This window comes from Scleropages formosus, chromosome 6, assembly GCF_900964775.1.
Source record: "Scleropages formosus chromosome 6, fSclFor1.1, whole genome shotgun sequence".
Taxonomy (NCBI): Eukaryota; Metazoa; Chordata; class Actinopteri; order Osteoglossiformes; family Osteoglossidae; genus Scleropages; species Scleropages formosus.
In genome coordinates, this window is record NC_041811.1 from 201,491 (window position 1) to 225,287 (window position 23,797).

A 23,797-nucleotide genomic window follows, 5' to 3' on the forward strand; every position below is an offset into this window, starting at 1 on the left:
CCCCGCTGATTCTACGTCACGATCCGCTCTGAACAGCTGGAAGCCCAGCAGATGTAGCACGCTGTCCAGAATGGCTTCATTCAGCCCAGTTTCTGTGAAACACAGTGCAGCAGAATTTAAGTCCTTGTTTTTTTGGGACAGGAGGAGAAGTTTGTCCATTCTGTTGGGTAGGGCACAGAGATTCGCCAGATGGATACTAGGCAACACTTCTAGCTGTTTTACCCTTGAGCAAGGTACACACACACACACACACACACACACACACACACATAGTGAACCCATGTGTCCCAAGTGGGGTCATGGCAAGTCGGAGCTTAACCCAGCAGCACAGGGTGCAGAGCTGGAGGGGGAGGGGACATACCCAGGACAGAGCACCAGTCCTCTGCAAGGCACCCCAAGTAGGACTTGAACCCCAGACCCATCACAGAGCAGGCCCAGGCACCACCATACCCCAAAGTTTTTGAGCAAGTTTCTTACCCTAAATTATTTTAGTTAAGTTAATCACTTGTATACACTAACACACACACACACACACACACACACACACACACACACACACACACACACACGCTGAACCGCTTGTCCCATAGGGGGTCGCAGGGAACCGGAGCCTACCCGGCAACACAGGGCGTAAGGCCGGAGGGGGAGGGGACACACCCAGGACGGGATGCCAGTCCACCACAAGGCACCCCAAGCGGGACTCAAACCCCAGACCCCCTGGAGAGCAGGACCCGGTCCAACCCACTGCGCCACCGCGCCCCCTATCACTTGTATACTCATACAGAAATATTGTCAACACTGAGATAATAATGTGTTCATGTACTCATTCAGTGCAGCTCTACATATTTCAGCTTAAATGACTAAAAGATCTGTTTTAATGTTCAGTTTAAAGTACGTTGCAGCATGCCAAGATGGCAGGGGAAGGGGCCGGAGATGGGGGCTATGCAGCCACAGCTGGGGCTAATTACCTTGCCTATTTCTTCCCCTGCGTTCGGCAGTGAGGGAGAGAGACGGCGGAGGAGAGCCAATGCAGGCAGACGAGAGAGAGCACGAGCCTGAACCCAAACCCCCAGACGATGCCAACAGGACCGAAACCCCATCCTACCTGTTCCCGGTTCCCCCTTTTCCATCCTCTTCCTTCTCCCCAGCAAGAGAATGAATAAATGTCAGCAGACGGGCACCACGCTTGTTGTCTCCTGTTTCATCTGTTGCATACATGGACAATAATTTTCTAGTCATGCTGATTTTCAGCCAGTGAGATTCACTGGTGTTGAGTTACAGTCAGTAAATTCAGCAGAAGAGCAGTTCCTGGTGGACATTTTGATAGTGAGACACCGATCTCCTCCATAATAAATAATAATTTTGGATATTTACAGTTCCCAAGGTAAGTATTATGTTTTCTGTAAAACAGAATAATTATGTATTATTTTTCTACAAAACTTTCTGTTTTATCTGCATTCTTGTGGCTTAAAGGGAAACGTTTTTAACTTTTACTTTCACTTTCAATGTTGTTCTGTACGAAGAGAAGAACTAAAATAGCCAAAGTACAAAACTGAATTATTAATTTCTGAAATATTCAAGTCCACACTGACCTAATGAGCATTTTAAACTATTGGGTTTTGTGCAGATGGGCATTTTCTATAAAATCTGTTCTTCTTTGTTGAGTTTAGTTCTATTTCATACTAACACAGGACAAAGTGTCTGAGAACAAGGAAGTACAACAGTTATTGTACTTTAACATGTGAGTCATTGGAATGTTTGTCTCTTAAATACGATATAGTTACTGTGGTAATTACCACAATGAAGGATCACTGCTGGATGTCACTGTCACTGCTGTCAAATAAATGACAACATTTACGTTTTTAGGTTGCTTTGCATCTAGTTGTGAATATTTACCAGATGTAAAATGTTTTTGTGGTTAATCTGGTTTATCATGTCACATCTCTTTACACTGAATATATTTTAACAGAATGATTTGATCAAATGGATCTAATTTCTATAGGAAAACAGACCTTTTGACTTATGTCTGACTGATGCAATACATTTACATTTTATTGCGGAATTCCTCCGGAGTGGGAACATAGGACCCAAGCGTGGAGCACAGGAAGGGCTTTCAGGGGGCAATCCAGGAAACATAGTCAAAAAACAGGCAAAGGGTCACCGATGTGCGAACGAAGTTCAAAGGGAGAATCCGAGAGATGTAATCCGAAGACAGGCAAGGAGTCGTGGTAAGCCAGGAAGTCATGGAGATACAGGAGAGGGTTCAGGGAAATGGGGAGGAGGATGAGGACTCAGGGAAGTCAGGAAACCAAAGACAAGGTAGGCAGGTGAGTAACAACACTGAACAAGGTTCCCAGTCTGTGTGTGCTCAGTCTCCCTTTTATGCACCCGTCCCCTGATCAGCCAGAGGTGCCCCTCGTTGTGCTGAGGGGGGCGTGACACATTTACATTTACATTTATTAATTTAGCAGACGCTTTTGTCCAAAGCGACGTACATCTCAGCAAAAATAAAATTATGCATTACATTAAGAGAAGGAGACATGACTGCAGACATGAGACTCTCAAGTAAACCCAGTTTGTTACCTCCCACTTGCTGCGCTGATGTTCATTGTTCAAGTAGTTGCATAAAACACAAGACAGACAAATCCTGATACCCTCCTACCATTTTTTTAATATTATAAGATACACAAACAAGCAAATACAATGCCGGAGTAGCGGCTAAATAAAGGCTTATTTGAGAATGCTCATGAAGTTACAGTGCATGAACATTTACGCCGTACATAAGCTGGAGAGATCTTGGGCGAAGTGGGTCTGGAAAAGATGAATTTTCAGACCCTTCTTGAATGTAGACAGAGTTTCCGCAGTTCTGAGTCAGAAGGGAAGGTCATTCCACCACAACGGAGCCAGAACCGAGAATCTCTGTGCTTTACCTTTCGTGCGCAGGGCCACCAAGTGAGCAGAAGTAGACAAGTGAAGTGTTCTGGCTGGGGTGTAGCGGTTGATCAAGACCTGTAAATAGCTGGGAGCAATTCTGTTGATGCATTTGTAGATAATAACCAGGGTCTTGAATTTGATTTGAAGAGCTATAGGATGCCAGTGCAGAGAAATGAGTAAAGGAGATAGGTGGGAACGCTTTGGCAAATCAAACACAACTCGTGCAGCAGCATTCTGTAAAAGCTTCAGAGGTTGGATGGCAGTAGCAGGAAGGCCACACAAGAGAGAGTTGCAGTAGTCCAGATGGGATGTCACCATGGTCTGCACAAGAAGTTGGGCAGAATCATCTGTGAGTTAAGGACAGATGTTGCGGGATGTATCTGCATGTGAGGAGGTGTAGATCAAGAAAAGAAGAGAACCCAGTATCGAGCCCTGCGAGACACCGTTTGAAAGAGGCAGAGGAGAAGAACAAGAGCTCCGCCAGACCACTTGATAGGATCTGTCAGATAGGTAGGACTCAGATCATCTTAGTGCCACACCTTTGATCCCAAGCTGGTTAAGACAGGAGAGTAGAATTTGGTGGTTGACTGTGACGAATGCTGCAGACAGATCGAGGAGGATGAGGACGGAGGAGAGGGAGATGACTCTAGCGGCTTGGAACGCATCAGACACTGCCAGACGGGCCATCTCAGTGGAGTGACCAACTTTGAAACCAGACTGATAACCATTGAGGAAATGGTTCCGGGTGAAGAAATCAGACAGTTGATAACAGGCTGCCCTCTCTAGGGTTTTAGACAGGAAGGAGAGGAGAGAGACGGGTCTATAATTTTCAACCAGATTGGGATCCAGGGTTTTTTTTTTAACAAAGGTGAAATTAAAGCGGTCTTGAAGGCAGCTGGGAAACAGCCAGATGAAAGTGAGGAGTTGATGATCTTAGAGATGAAGGTGGAGAGTTGCGGGGAAATGTTCTGTAGGAGTGATGATGGGATTGGATCAAGCGAGCAGGTGATGGCTCTGCGCAAAATCAGGAGGTCAGAGATTTCAGATTCGGAGAACGGCTTGAGTTTGGAGAGGATAGCTTCACAGGGACATACATCATCCATCCATCCATCCATCTTCCTCCGCTTATCCAGGGCCAGGTCGCGGGGGCAGAGGTCCAAGCAGAGTCCTCCAGACTTCCCTCTCCCCACACACCTCTTCCAGTTCCTCTGGGGAAACCCCAAGGCATTCCCAGGCCAGCTGGGAGACATAGTTTCTCCAACGTGTCCTGGGTCTGCCCCGAGGCCTCCTCCCAGTGGGACATGCCCGGAACACCTCACCAGGGAGGCATCCAGGAGGCATCCGGAACAGGTGCCCGAGCCACCTCAACTGGCTACTCTCGATGTGGAGGGGCAGTGGCTCTACTCTGAGCTCCTCCCGGGTGACTGAGCTCCTCACCCTATCCCTAAGGGTGCGCCCAGCCACTCTGCGAAGGAAACTCATTTCTTCTGCTGCTCCTCCACATCGAGACTGGTAAATTGAGAGCTTCGCCTTACGACTCAGCTCCTTCTTCACCACAACAGACCGGTACAATGACCGCATTACTGTGGACGCCGTACCAATCTGTCCGTCAACCTGCCACTCCATTTTTCCCTCACTCGTGAACAAGACCCCGAGATACTTAAACTCCTCCACTTGAGGGAGCAACTCCCCCCTAACCTGGAGGGGGCAATCCACCTTTTTCCGACTGAGAGCCATGGCCTCGGATTTGGAGGTGCTGATTCTCATCCCCGCCGCTTCGCATTTGGCTGCAAACCTCTCCAGTGCACGCCGTAAGTCTTGATTTGATAAAGCCAACAGGACCACATTGTCCGCAAAAAGCAGAGACGAGATCCTGCGGCCACCAAAACAGACACCCTCCGTTCCCTGGCTGCGCCTAGAAATTCTGCCCATGAAAATAATGAACAGAATCAGTGACAAAAGGCAGCCCTGGTGGAGTCCAACATGCACCAGGAACAGATCTGACTTACTGCTGGCAATACGTACCAAGCTCCTGCTCCGGTCATACAGGGAACATACAGCCATACAATGAACAGGACATACATCAATACATCAATATTTTCATTAATTCAAATATAATTTAATAAGAATGAGGAGTACTGTTAACATTCACGATTCAAGATTCAAGGTTCAAGAGTTTATTGTCATGTGTACAGTAAACAGTCCATTACACCATACAATGAAATTCTTACTCTGTGAATCTTCTCAGCATCCTATGACATAAATTGAAAGGACACAAGGAAAGAAAAACACAAGGAAAAAAAGCGTAAATCACAAATTTACAAAATTACTATTAGTGCAGAAATCCAAGAAACAAAGTTATATACGTATATATAGTGCAGTGCGCAATGTAAACATGGAAGACGTACATGTGCAAAGTCCTGCAGAGGTAGATTGGGTTTATTTGCAGTCGAAAGGGGGTGTGTATTGTGTGCGCAAGGTATGCGGAGGTAGTCTGTGGTCTCTGATGTTATTGGCATTGTGGGTGTGTGTGGGTGTGTGTGTGTGTGTGTGTGTGTGTGTGTGTGTGTGTGTGTGTGTGTGTGTGTAGGAGGGATGGGGGTAATTGACACTTCTCAGCCTCAGCAGTTCTGTGTCTGCTGTGATGAGTGGAGCGGCAGTGGATGGATGTTGTTCACAAGCCTGATGGCCTGTGGGTAAAAACTGTTTTTCAGCCATCAAGTTCTGGCTTTAACACTCCTGTAGTGTCTGCCTGATGGTAAGGGTGTGAAAAGGCTGTGCTGGGGATGACTGTTGTCCTTGATGATGTTAATGGCTCTCCTGGTGGTTCTGGCCTGGTATAGGATCTCCAGTGCTGGTAAGGACACTCCAGAGATGGTTTGAGCAACTTTCACCACTCACTGTAGCGCCTGACAGTTCTGTACTGTGCAGCTTCCAAACCACACTATGATAGAGCTGGTGAGGATGCTTTTGATTGCACACCTATAGAAGCTTCTGAGGATTTGGCTTGACATGCCAAATTTCCTCAGTCTTCTCAAGAAATACAGACACTGACATGATTTCTTGACCAGATGTGTTGTGTTGTGAGACCATCTTCAGTAATGTGAACACCCAGAAGTCTGAAGCTGCTCACCCTTTCCACCATTGTCTCACCAATATGCAGTGATGAGTGTTGCTCCCTCCTTCTCCGTGGGTCGTCTATCAACTCCTTTGTTTTGTTGACATTGAGGGAGAGATTGTTGTCGTGGCACCACTTCCCTCCTGTATGCCAACTCATTGCCTCCCATTATCAGTCCAATGACTGTAGTGTCATCAGCAAATTTGATGATGCTGGTGTTGTTCTGGGAGGCCACACAATCATGAGTGAAGAATGCGTAGAGTATGGGGCTCAGCACGCAGCCCTGTGGAGTTCCTGTGTTTATGGTTATTGACCTGGATGTGTGGTTCCCCATTCTAACGGACTGGGGTCTGCCCGTTAGAAAGTCCAGAACCCAGCTGCAGAGGGTGGGTGGCACACCAAGATTGTGAAGCTTGTTGATGAGCTTCGAAGGTACCACTGTGTTGAATGCTGAGCTGTAATCAATAAACAGCATTTGAACACAGCTGTCCTTGTTTTCCACGTGGGTGAGGGCACTGTGTATTGTTGTGCTGATGGCATCCTCTGTGTGTGTGTGTGTGTTTGTTTCCACAGAGACCCTTACCTGCTGTGTCCCAGGGTCCTAAGATGGAGAGTTCTGCCTCAGAAATAAGTCACTCTAAGGAGTGGAAGGAGGGGGAACCTTCCTCACAATTTACTCTGAACAGGTAAGAGAGCAGCTCTGTGTGCTTGTGTTCCTGCATAAACTTGGGAAATTGGTGAATCTTAATCGTCTTGTTGTGTTCTCTTAATTAATATTTACTTGATGTGAATTTGGGGAAATGGGGGGTGCGGTGGTGCAGTGGGTTGGCCCAGGTCCTGCTCTCTGGTGGGTCTGGGATTCGAGTCCTGCTTGGGGTGCCTTGTGATGGACTGGCTTCCTATCCTGGGTGTGTCCCTCTCCCCCTCCAGCCTTATGCCATGAGTTGCTGGGTTAGGCTCCAGGTCGCAGTGACCCTGCTTGGGACAAGTGGTTCCAGGCTGTGTGTGTGTCCTTAACTGGAAGGTCACAATGATAGGAAGACATTCACTGGAAAGTGTACTAGAAGTTTCTTATTTGTGACCACAGATTCCAGCAGGAGAGAAGAGACTCACCTGAACCCAGCTGTGTGTCAATGAAGAGTGACAGGTCAATGGATCTACCTATTAAATTCCAATGGGGACAGGTTTCTACAGCTGGAAGGTAGATATGTTTTGAACCAAAGATGTAACTTTTCGCTCTTCATATTTATGAACCATGTACAGATATTTTTGTCCATATATGAGTGTATTTAATGTTTTATCAACAGAAATCAGCTGAAGAGATGTGACTTGGTGCATCAACAGGTGGATTTATTATCCATTTTCAAGGTACCACATTATTACTACAGCATATGGTTTTTGTCATTATTGTTTTTGTTTTTATGGTTAAACATCATTTATCCTGAACACTTTTACCAGTCTGTACAACAGGTTATTTACTAGACCAAATGAAATTACATTTCTTTTGCCATTCTATAATAGCAGACCTCTCTTGAGTCTTGAATGAGAAACCATCAGATCAAGTCTGTATCCTTATCCAGTTCACTACCTGCTGTCCTGCTGTCCTCTTTTTGTTTAGTTTGTACCAAAACTAAAACACACAGTTCAGTTTGTGTCCTTTCCATATTTGACAGCAGTTAATGAAGACAGACTGGTGTTGTCATCAACATGTAAATACTGATATCTATTTGTGATGTAGGATCCAGAACATGACCTGCTTCTCCTGCTCTCTTGTGTTGAGTTTCCTTTATAACCTTTGTCTCATAACATACAAAAATGAAACTGTTACATGATGTTTAAGAGTCTTGTTGCTGTTGAGAAGACACATTCCATCCCCAAAGGTGTTGTACCAAAGCCCAAGGCACTAAGTGTTAATGCAACAAGATGAGTTCCTCAGGTGTCTCCCTCAAGTGTATAAAGGGACATTGATATGGTTCCAGAGTTGGCTCTTTTTGGCTGCTCCAACACTGCTCTTGGTGAACCATGTGAGGAACAGCGCTGTGTAATGACTTATGTGGTTATAGACAAGAACAATGTTCTACACAACTAATATCTGTTTTCACACTGATTTAAGAAAAGGCTTTTTATTTATTTATTTATTTATTGTATGATCAGAAACAGATCTTCAGCAACATAGATCAAGCTTTAAGCTGTAAAACTGGCTTCATATAGCCAGAGTTTAATGTCTGTGTCATCGATGTTTGTCAGATCCACAGGCGTGGGTGTGTACGTGGGGCAGTAAGCCAGGAGATGTTCTGCAGTTTGTTGCTGCTCTCCACATGGGCACCCAGGGTTGTCTACTAGTCCCATGTTGGACACGTGTGCCCTGAATCGGCTGTGCCCAGTGCGTAGTCGATTTAGGTGCTCCCAGCAGTGTCGGTGCAGCTGGCTTCCAGGTGGTTTAGATGACGGCACTGGGATAAATCTGTGTAGCCATTAGCCACTGTCCTTTGTCCATTGCTCTTGCCACTCAGCTTCCGTCCAGGCCTTCGGTGACATGCCACTGCTGCTGTCAAGCAGCTGCACCAAGCACTGATGGAATGGTCTTCAATATTTCAGGCAGAGTTGCTTTTGTTGGCCAGAGGTAATAGCGGTTGGGTGACTGTAAAGCAATGAGCTTTTATCGTTTAACAAGTGTTTTGCCAGTGCTATGCACAGTGGATTTCTCCTGATATCAGCTGGAGGTATGCTGCTTACAACAGGTAAGTAATTTGTTGGTGTGGAGCGGATGCAGCCAGATACAATTCTCGTTGTGGTGTTCAATGCTCGGTCTACTGTGGTAGGAAAGAACAACATCAACTTCTCTCTCAGGTTACAGAAGCCTTTAATGCAATACCTGTGCACGGGTGAGCCTCCTGGGAGAGTCACACCGAGGCAGGCAAGCAGGCAGATGTTTATACACACAGGGGCGGGGTTGTTACTTCTACCCCAAACTTGTCTGTAGGTGTAGGCGCAAAAAACATCCTTTTATCACAACATACCAGTCACGTTTAGTCAAGTACGCAGGTCCTCATTTTTGGACACGCTAATCCTATTCTAAGCACACATGCCCTTAACCAAAACCGTTGCGATTTCTGGTCACAGGGTCACAGAGAACCAGAGCCTAACCCAGCAACTCAGGGCATAAGACTGGAAGGGGAGGGGACACACCCAGGACAGGACGCCAGTCTATCACAAGGCACCCCAAGCAGGACTCGAACCCCAGACCCACCAGAGAGCAGGACCCGGTCCAACCCACTGCGCCACCGCACCTCCCTCCTCCACCACAACTTAATCTTACAGAATAGAAAAGGTAAAACAGAATTTGAGTCCACACTACTTTGTTAATGTGGGCACTTCTAGCCCATACTGGTGCACAGTATTCTGCTGCACAGTAAATAAGTGCCACTGAGGTTATTTGTAGCACTTTGAAGTTTGCTCCCCATGAGAGGCCAGCTAGTCTTCTCAACAAATTGTTCCTTGCATTTACTTTCTTTGACAGTTGGTCTAAATGATATTTATAAGAGAGAGTGTTCTGTCAAGTGTTAGTCCAAGGTATTTTGGGAAATTGTTTGAAGGAATAGCATTCCCTTTGCATGAAACTTTCAGCTTACTTTACAGTCTGCTAAGGAGTCAGTGATGTGGAAGGAGCTACATTGTAGTGTCCGGACGGGAATCCGACATGGACGCGCGTTGCTATTACGTCCGAACACGGACGTAAAGTAAAATGACCCCACGTGCAGAGTGATATTAGATGTACACGGTGCAGACTGTGAAGCACTCAGTGGAAGTGAAACAGGAAACGCGGGACAAGGAAACACACACTGTGTTCGAACTAAGGTGAACGGTGAAACACTACTCTGTGAGTATGACTGGAACTCAGAGATGTGACAAAATACTGGACTGGAGAACAAGAGGCAGGAGCTGAGAGGATGGGCACTCGGGACTAGAACATAAACACCTGAGACAAACTGAGGAAACAAGAGACTACTGATCACTAGGAAAACACAATAGAACAGCTGACTAAGAATGCCCAATTGGTCTTTCTACGCTTGCTCCTTTTATACCCCCGTGACCTATGAGACTGTGAACTGGTATGTGGGTGTTGACTAGCAGCACTGAGTGGCGTCGCCTCTGGCCAGGAGGGGCATTACCCCCGTGGGTCGTGACAACAGTCTTACTGGCACTGAGCTTGAGTCTTCATTTTTGAAAGTAAGGAACAGGCTACATGAGATCGTTATTACTACACACATAGAACAAATTCCCTGACACTTTCTACATAGAGACTGAGCTTGGTTTTATTTTATTTTATCTTTACCCAAGTAGGAGGCACACATATATATGAAGTATTTCATGTTCTATACAAAATTAGTGGAGATAAAATGAGTTGTGACATGATGAAATGAGTTCTCTCTGAGAACCACCTTAACCGACAGTTTAAAACATTTTGTTCAGTTTTCCTGCATTCTGTTCACATTTTCCAGAATTCCACACATTTTTCCTCACATCCCCTTTCGCCATAAGTTTATATTGGTAGTTTCCTCTGTTCATATGTCTACTGACTGTTGACATGATTCAGATAGTTTGATTGTGTTTTCCTTCCCCCTGCTGGACTTATGTATAATATCAGTTTATTGGGTTAATGATGATTCTATTCTTTATCCATCTTTTTATATACCTTTTATATATCTTGCTACATTTGCTACATTAAATCAGGTAACAGGACTTCCTTGGTGAGGTAATTGGGAAATGAATTAGCGGCTTGTGAAATTATTTTCATTTTTAATGATAAAGAACCATATTTTAGTGCTCAAAAAGTTCAATATTTCTTTTAGTCACTTGAGGACAAAGCTGTGAAGTTCCTGAGAGACAAGTTGAACAAGTTCAAGAGGAATCTGAGTCAGGATTATTATCAGCATGCTTTGAGCCTCAGGATGACAAGGACCTGGACAGTGAAGCTGAGATCCAGAAGATGTGTGGCAGAGAGGGGGCTCTGAAGATCACACTGTATATCCTGAGGAACATGGACCAGAAGGACCTTGCAGACACACTGGAAAAGAGTAAAAATTTTGTGTTTCTTTTTACAGTCTCATGTAGCTTAGATTTGACTGTACCAAAATAGAGGAACATCTTAAATTTTTTATCAGTACGCATTACATCATGGTTAAATATATGGTCAAGATAGGCAATAATGAAAATGAATTGTCAGCAAAATAAAGAAAATTATACAAACAGAAGGGAAAAATGAAACTGCTACTAAAGATATTACTTATGTTCCTTCTATTAATTTTAATCTTTATTACAGTTGATTTTATATATATATGAAATAAATCATAATTTTTTCCTGTAATTGGTATTTTCAGATGAACTTCTGATGAAATATCAACATAAATACAGATGTAACCTGAAGAAGAAATTTCAGTGTGTGTTTGAAGGGAAAGCAAAGCAAGGAAATCCAGTCCTGCTCAATAAGATTTACACAGAGCTCTACATCACTAAAGGTGGAAGTGGAGGGATCAATGATGAGCATGAAGTGAGACTTATTGAAACAGCCGCCAAGAGTCCAGCAATACAAGACACTGCGATTCAATGCAGTGACATTTTTAAACCCTTAGCTGGAGAAACGACACCTATCAGAACTGTGCTGACAAAGGGGGTTGCAGGCATTGGAAAAACTGTGTCTGTGCACAAATTTATTCTTGACTGGGCAGAAGGAAAAGCAAATAAAGATATTCATTTCATATTTGCTTTTCCTTTCCAGGACCTAAATCTGATGAAGAGTGAAGACTACAGTCTGATAGAACTCCTTCGCCACTTTTTCCCAGAACTGAAAGAATTTGGATCAGCTGAGCTTGAAAGGTATAAAATCTTGTTCATCTTCGATGGTCTGGATGAGAGTCGACTTCCTCTAAATTTCCAGAACAATCAGAGCTGGTTTGATGTAACAAAGTCAACGTCTTTAGATGTGCTGCTTACCAACCTCATTAAGGGGAATCTACTTCCCTCTGCTCTCATCTGGATAACCTCTAGACCAGCAGCAGCAAGTCAAATTCCCCCTGAGTGTGTCCACCAGGTGACAGAGATACGAGGGTTCAGTGATCCTCAGAAGGAGGAGTACTTCAGGAAGAGGTTCAGTGATCAGGACCTGGTCAACAGGATCATCACACATGTGAAGTCAAGAAAGCATCTCTACATCATGTGTCATATTCCTGTCTTCTGCTGGATTTCAGCCACCGTTCTTGAGAAGCTGTTTGATAATGAAGATATTGGAGAAATCCCCAAGACTCTGACTCAGATGTACACACACTTCCTAATCTTTCAGTTAAGTTTGAAGCAGAAGTATCAGAAGAAACAAGAAAATGAGCTTCATAAGATTTTAAAACCAGACAGAAAATTCCTTCTTAAAATGGGGGAACTGGCTTTTAAAAACCTTGAGACAGGAAATCTCATATTTTATGCAGAAGATCTGAATGAGTGTGGTATTGATGTTGGTGAAGCTTCAGTGTACTCTGGAGTGTGTACAGAAATCTTCAAAGAGGAGTGTGGGTTATACCAGAGGAAGGTTTACTGCTTTGTGCATCTGAGTGTTCAGGAGTATCTTGCTGCTTTTTATTCAGTATTAATACACAGAAACATAAAATCCAGTTTTTTCAAAAGGAATGCAGCTCATACAGAAAACTGGTCTGAATTTCTGAATGAAGCAGTTGATCAGGCCTTACAGAGCAAGAATGGACACTTGGACCTCTACCTCCGCTTCCTTCTTGGCCTTTCAATGGCTTCCAATCAGAGTCTCTTACAAAGGCTGCTGACAGAGAGAAGGAGCAGATCATTTGACATTGAAAAATCAGTCCAGTACATCAAGGAGAAGATCAGGGAGAATCTGTCTCCAAAGGTTACCTGAGCTCAGGAAATCTTTCAGCCAAACACCTCTCACCTGCACAGTGGTCAGCTCTGGCCTTTGTGTTACTGATGTCATACAAGGAACTGGATGTTTTTGACCTGAAGAAATACATCAGATCAGAGGAAGGTCTCCTGAGGCTTCTGCCAATGGTCAAGGTGTCCAAAACAGCTCTGTAAGTTCTCCTCTCTAATAGTAGAAAAGATTAGTTATAAGATTGAGAGTCACCTTACAGTGAAATGCACGTACCTTACTTTGTAAACTAAAATGTTCTCACAGACATCTGTCCAAATGTTATCTTTTTAAGGCTGAACCAGTGTGGACTAACAGAGAGATGCTGTGAAGCTCTGGCCTCAGTCCTCACCTCAAACTCCTGTTCACACCTGAGAGAGTTAGACCTGAGTGACAATGACCTGCAGGATTCAGGAGTGAAGAAACTCTCTGCTGGACTGGGGAACAAATACTGTAAACTGGACACACTGAGGTCAGTAGTACTGGAGAATAAGCACTGTACAGGGTCAGTAATGTGTGTATCAGTGAGAATGAAGTGTTTATTGTGTGTGTTTCTCTTCAGACTCTCTGGCTGTTCTATGACAGAGAAAGACTGTGCTTCTCTGGATTCAGTTCTGTGTTTGAACCCCAGTTCACACCTGAGAGAGTTAGACCTGAATGACAATGACCTGAAGGATTCAGGAGTGAAGATACTCTCTGCTGGACTGGGGAACCAACACTGTAAATTGGAGATACTGAGGTCAGTACTACTGGGGAATAAATAGTGTAAACTGGAGAAAGAGATGAGTCAGTGTGACAGACTTCATCCTCAAGCTCCCAGACAGAAAGCTACACATTGTTACATCTTGTTACCATGGCAACGAGCACTCAGTGTTGTCAGCCAGCAAATGAAAGACTATAAAAAGTGTCCACTTTGAGAGACTGATGTGTTGATTTGTCTGATCAACATTGGTTTGGTCCCCTGGGTGACGGTTACTGCATGTTATGGGTCTTTCAACATCAGACACCCTGATTTCATGTCCAGGTGCATTGCAAGATGTGACACACACACACACACACACACACACACACACACACACACACACACACACACACACACACACTGAACCGCTTGTCCCATACAGGGTCGCGGGGAGCCAGAGCCTAACCCAGCAACACAGGGAGTAGGGTAGGAGGGGGAGGGGACAGGATGCCAGTCCAACACAAGGCACCCCAAGCAGGACTTGAACCCCAGACCCACTGGAGAGCAGGACCTGGTCCAGCCCACTGCTCCACCGCACCCCCCGCCCCCAAATGTGACATACATCATTTTGCAAAAACTATGTTGTTTAAGTACAGACTCCCCCACCTTATGAAGGTAATGTGTTTCAGAAAATCCCTCTGTAACACAAACTTTTATAACTCGAAGATGTAGTTACACTGAGAAAAGTTTGTGTTCCTGAGCTCTGAAAGTGACACCCATTTATATTAAAATCTCTAAACCCTATTGAGTTGGACACAGTTACTTCAGTAAGTTACATAGGGTATCATAACACAAAAAACAAGGCCGTGTCCTCTTTAATTATTCTGTAATATTTAATGGCTTATTATTTGTTCTGTCCTCCACACACATCCAATGTACACTTTGACAGGCAGCTAAACTTTTTCCTCAGTGTATTGGATTCTTATTATTTGTCTGATTTATTAATGAGAAAGCTGTTAAATTTTTTAAAAAATAAATTCCATCCAGCATCTGGAGCATAAAGCAAATAGCTAATACACACACTGTCTGAAATGGCTTGTTCCAAGCAGGGGTTGCAGTGGATCAGAACCTAATCCAGCAACATAGGGTGCAAGGCTGGAGAGGGAAGGGACACACCCATGATGGGGTGCCAGTCTTTCAGAGGGCACCCCAAGCAGGACTTGAACCACACACCCACTGGAATACAGGACCCAGTCAAATGCAGTGCACCACTGCACCACCACACTCCCCTTAAGGAGCTGATATGTATATTCTATTTATTTAATACAGTGTAACACTTTTTTTTTTTTTAAACTATGTACCTGTACAAGTATATAACTGAATGGGCAAAATACCTGTAAAGTTTCTGAAAAAACAGATGATTCTAGAACAGAGTCACGAGTTCGCCGTGGACTCCAGAATAATTTTAAACACCAGACTTAGAAATTAAAATTCAGTATGTTAAACAGAAACACATTACATACTGACAACACTTCCTGGGAATAAAGGAATAGAGGATTGGCTTCAGTGTGTGTGTGTGTGTGTGTGTGTGTGTGTGTGTGTGTGTTTTCGCGTTGTCATTATAGAGTATTGAGTGTAGTCCTGCAGGCAGTTCCTTTGAGCTCATATTTTGACTTCTGCTCTGATACACACAGTCAGTTGTGGGGCCTTATATAGACATGTGTGTGTCTTTCCAAATCATCTATTGAATTTACCACAAGTGGACTCCAAACAAGGTGTACAAACATCTCAAACATGATCAGTACAAATGTGATGAACCTGAGCTACATTTCAGGTGTGAAGCAAAGGGTCTGAAAAGTTCTATCAGTGATATTTCAGTATTTTTATTTTTAATACATTTGCAAAAATTTCTAAAATCCTGTTTTTGCTTTGTGGGGTGCGGCGGTGCAGGAGGTTTGGCTGGGACCTGCTCTCTGGCAGGTCTGGGGTTTGAGTCCCACTTGGGGTGCCTTGTGATGGACTGCTGTCCCGTCCTGGGTGTGTACCCTCACCCTCCAGCCCTACACCTTGTGTTGCTGGGTTAGGCTCTGGTTCACCATGACCCCACTTGGGATAAGTGGCTTCAGTGTGTGTGTGTGTGTGTGTGTGTGTGTGTGTGTGTGTGTTTTCGCTTTGTCATTATAGAGTATTGAGTGTAGATTGATGAGGAAAATTAATTTAAAAATTTTATCAAAAGACTGCAACAAAAAACCTGAATATAGAGAAGAGGTTTGAAAACTTTCTGAATGTACTGTATATGTGATACTCTGTGTTTATATACTTATTCAGCCTTTAATCCAGAAATGAAACAACAATAAAGACCAAAGAGATGTGTGACAAGAGTACAAATGAATTCACACTCAGTGAACAAACTGACATGGTGTCTCACAGCACCGGGCTGCACCATTCAACATGAGTTTAAAACCCACTCGGACTGTGAGGAGTTTGGATGTTTTCTTCATGTTCATGGCGGTTTCCTTCCAAAGACACATTTCAGGTGAGCTGGTGACTATAAGTTATCAATCGTATGTGTGTGTGTGTGTGTGTGTGTGTGTGTGTGTGTGTGTGTGCACATCTTCACTTTCTTCACATTTTTAAAATTTTTTTTCACTTACTGTACCCATGATACATTAAAGAGTTACAATAATAACAGCACAAACAGGACAGTAAGTGGAGAGATGTTGACCAAACATGTGTTCACGCTGTAACTGACCAGATGACCACCTGGTGCTGTGGTTCGAGTGTCTCAATTATGAGCATAAAGAAGGTTTTAAAATATGAAAGAAGGTAACTTTGACATACAGTTAATTCTGCCCCAGTGTTTTACATAACTGCAACTCTTTCAAAAAATCTTAACTGAAAAGTGCAATTAAACAACATTCTTCGTAAATGTTAATTTCCATGTCAAACGTGTATCTCGGGGATGACTGAACATGAAAAGTTTTTTGTTCTTTTTCTTCTGCTAAATAAATTATTTCCTGTGTTTTAATCAGAGATTTTTATTTGCTGTTGTTCTTATGGATTCTCTTAATAAAAACCAATGTAAATTCATTCACTAGTGTCCTGTACCTGGTCACTCCCTAAACCCGTTATGCCCTGGTGTACCACAGTGTTTACTGATCTGAAGCCAAATACCACAGTAATACTGTTTATTCATATGTCACATCTCTGACATAGTGTTGCAATATCTCTATCAGTGACAAGAGGGAGTGGGGAAGACATGGTGGCGCAGCGAGTTGCGCTTCCACCTCACAGCCCTTCGGTGATGTGAGAGAATGGCATTACAATCCTTTCTCATTTTGTGAAGAGTTTGCATTGGTTTCCTCTGTGTGCTCTGGTTTCCTCCCACAGTCTAGAGACATGTGAGCTGGTGATTTGAAATTCCCAATAGTGACAGAATGTCTGTTTCACTGGTGTGTAAATGACTCAATGTGTAAATGTATGTCTCTCTACAGACTGTCTGGCTGTTGTGTCACAGAGGGAGGCTGTGCTTCTCTGGCTTCAGCTCTGCGTTCGAACCCCTATTCACACCTGAGAGAACTGGATCTGAGCTACAATCACCCAGGAGACTCAGGAGTGAAGCTGCTCTCTGATCTACTGGAGGATCCACACTGTAAACTGGAGACACTGAAGTAAGTAGTACTCTGTGTGTGTGTGTGTGTGTTGTTACTAATGACCCTTATTCATGTATGAGAACTTGTTCCACCAAATGAATGAATTCATATGTCAGTGTGAGAACAGTAAAGTGCTCATAGTGTCAGTTTCTCTCCCACTGTCATAGGTCTCTGAGTTTCCACACACACTTCGTAGACAGGCTGTGTGTGTTTCTCACTCACTGTGTGTCCTTATGCTTCTCCTACAGTGTGGACCATGGTGGACAGTGCAGAATCAGACCAGGACCAAGGAAATGTAAGTGTGTTTGTACTAAAGAGTTGCCCTCAGATGATGATGATTGTGTGTGTGAGTCTTCCTCCTGTGTGTGACTGGTGTTCTTCATCACTGCCGTGTCACTGATTTCAGGACACTTGGGGGTGTTTTCTGAAGAAGATCAGATCCATACCACTTGCTAACTCCCATGTTTATTCTATACACATATAACACTCTGTTGTCAATGAGTAGCAGCTGCTGGGCTGTATTTCCCCTCCAGCAAACACACTGTGCTCTGCTCTACACATGACACACACAGCTATTATATACATGAGAGAATTTTATATTATTTACCTGTTTTCTTAATTTCAGGATTACTTTTTCTAATGTATTTCACTGTGAGGTGTGTGTAATGTGTCCCTGTGTTGGACCTGATCTTTTTTCAATTCAGGGCTTTTTGACATTTTCAGTAATGAGGCAGAATGAGTTTAAAACAGGGGGTGCGGTGGCGCAGTGGGTTGGACCACAGTCCTGCTTTCCGGTGGGTCTGGGGTTCGAGTCCCGCTTGGGGTGCCTTGCGACGGACTGGCGTCCCGTCCTGGGTGTGTACCCTTCCCCCTCCAGCCTTACGCCCTGAGTTGCCGGGTTAGGCTCCGGTTCCCCGTGACCCCGTATGGGACAAGCGGTTCTGAAAGTGTGTGTGTGTGTGTGAGTTTAAAACATTGGTTTATTACAGTTCTCTCCAGATGTTCTTGTTGGGAATTTGCAGAGAAGACCAGGAGATTTGGAAGTATCTTCAACAGGATTCATTATTGCAGATGAACGCATCAGTCTACAACATCAGAACGTGCCATTTCACACTATAGTCATCAAGTCAAATTAAGGGTGACATACATTGTGGTTTTATAGGCATTCAGTGGGCAGTCCTTAAAGGTGATACCTTCAAACAAAGCATCAAAGGCAAGGAAGCCTTCATGGGAATCAACCCCCGACTCTTAGCTACCCCAAACTTCCTTATCACCAAATGGTTTGACCAGCATCTAGTAACAAGAATTGGGATATGTCAACATTCTCGCACGGTTTCATTTAGATGCGAATGATCACTGTGATCACACTAACAGGCAAACCCATTCAGCTGTAGATTTGATCTAATCATCCAACAGATGTTGTCTTGAATACCCATAAACAATGTGTATTACCCTGAAGTTTTCATATCATGATATGGGGTAGACAGACGATCAATTGATCTTAAAGTGATCCTAAATTATAGATTCCTACATTCTCCATCACAGAAATAAATCTCTCTTGTGTCTTTTTATATTGCTCAGCCACTCTTATGTCCTTCTACAAGACACAAAGATCAAAGACACAGTTCCACTTAAATGGAGTTTTACCAGTAGCACAAACACACTGTTCCAGAAACTTACGCAGCAGGACATATCACAGACACACATGAAAAGGATACAAAGATTAATGATGAATAATATAATAGAAATAATAACAGGAGAGAAAGTCAATATAGAGCTAAAGCAATGAGAATCAATGTAACAGTCAAAAGAAAATAATTTGTGATACGATTAATAATTGTAAAAAAATTGATGCACTCCAATACCTATAAGGTGAATTTTACAGTAAAATTAAATGGAAACTTATTACTGTCATATTCTTTCCCTGAGTTATTTACTGGAACACAAATGCAGAAATTTTCTAGTGATACAGAGCAGAGGCAAATGAGGGAAATACAGCTATATGGTATGAAACAAGGAAGGATTCGGTATGTTGGCAGAGTCTGATGTGGAGATTGACATACAGTAGGACAGTGTTGGTCTGAAATTCAGATCGAAGGCTCGAAAGACTGAGTTTCAAGGAAGGGATGCTGAGAGCCTTAGTCATCGTGTGAAGGGCAGGGGGCGTAATCTGAAGGGCAAGGATGACATTCCATGTGTCATGTACACATGGTGACTGAGAACATGAACTCAGTTGTGGGAGTTGTCAGACTGTGGACCAATGCAGACTGGCAGAGGTGACTGTGTGACGGCGCAGGGCTGTAAAAAGATTCTTTTATTCACTGATCTGGTGAGTTGGTTGAACACAGGTGTGTTGCCAACTGTCGGTATCCTGGGAGTACCCCTGGTGGTCAGTCTGAGAACTTTTCCAGGGTTGTGACCCCATGACCAGTGCAGGTTGTACCTCCTTCCGTTAAAGAGTGTTCTAGTGAGATGTAGGTGTGTGGTGTGTATTTTGGTTTTACTAGGGTATTCTCCCCAGGGGTTGTGACAATTACTGTAAAACAGTGTTCCATGTTTTATTTTAAATTTCTGAAATCTGCTGTGACTGCAGTTTGTTTACTGTTGACGACTGATATTAAATACAAAATGGCTAAATTAAAGGTAACGACATAGAGTCTACTGTAAGTTTTTTAATTCTTCTGATGTAATGTAACTATTTGAAGGTTTAAAGTGTTGGAATTGTTCTGTCCATCAGTGTGCAGCGCTGCCTTTCATTTACATACATGTAGTAACACAAAGTTAACAGTGAGAATTCAACGTTCACTACAAAAACAAATTGTAATACAGTTTCATTTATATTTATTCAATTATGAGACACTCTTCTCCAAAGTGACTTGAGCTCAGAGAAAACAAAACTTCATCTGTAACCCGGTGACTGAATGGTCACACAAGGTCCAGTGGAATTTCAGAGAGATTTAAAATTGGGCCCAGAGAGATATTTACTGTCCTGAATTCAAACAAAGAAAAGGTTTGGGACTGGAGCATAATTTTATTTTTTCACCAATAGGCTTGAACTTTACACAAAGAAAACCTTTATCAGCAAGAACATACAGGTATTATAAAAACATACATACCAATCAGTGTCAGTAAAATTTATATACAACTATTTGTATGCAGGGGGTGCGGTGGCGCGGTGGGTTGGACTGGGTCCTGCTCTTCAGTGGGTCTGCGGTTCAAGTCCTGCTTGGGGTGCCTTGCGACGGACTGGCGTCCCGTCCTGGGTGTGTCCCCTCCCCCTCCGGCCTTACGCCCTGTGTTACCGGGTAGGCTCCGGTTCCCCGTGACCCCGTATGGGACAAGCGGTTCTGAAAATGTGTGTGTGTGTGTGTGTGTGTGTGTGTGTGTATTTGTATGCAACATTAAGAATAAATCATGAATAATAATTAGTGCTGTGGCATCTGAACACTTATATGCTGCAGCTTGGTAACAGACAGTGTGCTATGAGGAAAAGAGCACTTTACGGTGCCCAGTCAGTAGAAAGGAACCCCTGTGTGATGTGAAGTGTGGAGCTACACAGCCAGTCATTTGAGCACTTGACACTTGGGGGTCTCTGGCACACGCTCCCTGCTCACCATACTGTTCATTGCAAAGGCAAAGTGCATCACTGTAGTAAACTTCAGTTAGTAAAATATGGTCCCAATAAGGATGTGCCACTCTATGTTATAATTAACTAATAATAATAATAATAATACTAATAAACGATGTGTGTTACACATCAAAAATAGATGACAATATAGAGATACAGACATGCATTTCTTAAAGTCCTGTGAGTTTGTTGGATACAGATGCCAGTAATACAGTTTCACTCAGTTGCATTAACAGGATTTGGTGAAAATTGTTTAATCTGAACATTTAACACTATTTTAACTGTGTTTTAACTGTGTTTCCTCTGTAGACTCCTGCCAGCTCACGCTGGACACCAACACAGCAAACACACACCTGTATCTGTCTAAGGGCAACAGGAAGGTGACATGGAATGAAGAAGAACAGAAAAATCCTGATCATCCAGGCAGATTTGACTGGTTTTCCCAAGTTCTGTGTGTAAAGAGTGTGTCTGGTCGCTGTTACTGGGAAGTTCAGTGGACTGGAAATAGGGCTGAAATAGGAGTGACTTATAAAGGAATCGGGAGGAAAGGAAACAGTGTTGACTGTCGGCTTGGATACAATAACAAGTCCTGGGTTCTGTGCTGTACTGATTGGAAATACTCTGTGAAACACAATAAAAGACGCACTGCCATACCTGTACCCCCCCTCCCGCAGAGTAGGAGTGTATGTGGACTGTGTGTCCGGCACTCTGTCCTTCTACAGCATCTCCTCTGGTGAACTGACCTTCCTGTACAGGTTCACTGCCACATTCACCGAACCCCTCTTTCCTGCATTTAGGGTTCAGTGGAACTCCTCAGTGTGCCTGTGTGAGCTGGAATAGGAACAGACACACAGGCAAAAACACACACATACAAACATAGGCACACACACAGACAGTCTTGCAATTAAGTTTAGTTCAAGTTTCAGTTTGTCATAGATACAAGTACCATGTACATGTATCATGAAAATCTTCCTGAATGCTTCTCCACAGACTATGGGCAAGGACAATAGGAATACTGTACAAACAAAACAATGACAAACAAAACAGTGTCAATGACAGTAAATAACAATAGCAGCAGTGACAGCAATAACAAATAATGGTAACAGTAGTAACAATAATGGTAACAGTCAGAGAACTCAGAACGAGTGAATGAGAATGCTTGAATTGAGAGTGTAATTTACCAATGTGCTTAGGTGGAGCAGTCCGACTCTAGTTACTAAAGGTGGCACATTGGTTAGTGTTGTATAGTCTTACAGCAGTCGGGTAAAAGCTGCTCCTGTACCTAGCTGTGCGGGTTTGAATAGACCTAAGCCGTTTTGCAGATGGAAGGGAAGAGAAACGTGCCCGTGCAGAGTGACAATGATTTCTCATGATGCACATCGTTTTTTCCTGAGGCAGCGTGTGGTGTAGGTGTCTTGTACTGTTGGTAGCTGTGTGCCAATGATTCCCTGAGCTGTTTTGACCACACTCTGTAGGGCTTTCTTGTCCTGTATGGAGCAGCTGCCACCCCAGGATGTAATACACCCTGTGAGGACGGACTCCACAGCACACCCGTAGAAAGTGGTGAGGATTGTAGTGGACATCCTGGCTTTCTTCAGACGCCTGAGGAAGTGGAGGCGTTGATGGGCCTTTTTGATGGTCGATGCTGTGTGCTCAGTCCATGTGAGTTTGGCAGTGAGGGTGACCCCGAGGAATTTGAAGCTGTTGACCCTCTCTACCATGTCCCCTCCTACGTAGATGGATGCCTGAACCATATCCTGTTTCCTGAAGTCAATCACAAGCTCCTTAGTTTTACTGACATTTAGAGACAGGTTGTTGTCCTGGCACCACTCTGCCAGGAGCCTCACCTCCTCTCTGTAGGCCGTCTCATCATTGTTGGTGATCAGACCCACAATAGTGCTATCGTTAGCAAACTTTATGATGGTGTTGGAGCTGTGTCTAGCCACACAGTCATATTTGAACAAGGAATACTGCATTGGGCTCAGGACGCTTCCTTGTGGAGTGCCAGTGTTGAGGATCAGTGGGGAGGAGGTATTACTGCCAATCCGCACACGCTGGGGTCTGTTGGTTCTCGAACTCGAAGCGGCCATGAAACGCATTCAGTTCTTCAGGGAGAGACGCAGCGGCACCTGTCAATGACCGCCTTTGTGGTTTATAATCCGTTAATGTTTGGATTCCCTGCCACAGCCTACGTGCATCTTGAGTGCAGTTAAACTGTGATTCCACCTTCCTGCTATATTCCCTTTTTGTGCTGGCGATGGCTTTGCGGAGCTCATACTTGCTCTTCTTGTACGTGTTTGTGTCTCCGGACTGAAACACGCAAGTTCGCGCGCAGATGTTATTTCGGTTTTCGGCGGTTATCCACGGTTTTTGGTTGGTTTAGTTGTTATTGTACCTTAACACTGTAAATGTGTAAATAAATAATGTAAATAGTGTGGAGTAGTGTGTACAGCACACTGAAAGTATGTTTGTAGTCATGCAATATGGTGTGTGTGCGCGCATGTGTATGGGTACAGTGTATTGTGTCTCTGTGTGTGTAAGTTGCACAAAACATACAGTGTGTATTGCAATTGTAATGCTGTTGTACTGTTTTCTGTGTGTGTGTGTGTGTGTGTATGTGTGTGTGTGTGTAGCAGTGTGACTGGCTGTGTGTTCTGCCTGTACCATAGCTCTGTCAAAGACCCAGTAGAGCAGCAGGGGGCGCAGTGGTTAGAGCTTTAATTGTAAGGGATCCGTTTTTCATCCAGTCTTTACCCTCCCTGGACTTCCTTATATTCCCTCTGCCAGTGTTGTAATATCTGGATCCGCTTCCTTGTTCTGTACTCATCATAACTTTTGTAACTGTTGCTTTTTT

At 43.8% G+C, this 23,797-nt stretch overlaps 1 pseudogene; it reads left to right on the forward strand.

Moving 5' to 3' along the window:
- The first annotated feature begins 1,304 nt into the window (after nucleotides 1-1,304).
- On the forward strand, nucleotides 1,305-21,914 carry LOC108931313 (NACHT, LRR and PYD domains-containing protein 12-like; annotated as a pseudogene).
- Nucleotides 21,915-23,797: the final 1,883 nt, after the last annotated feature.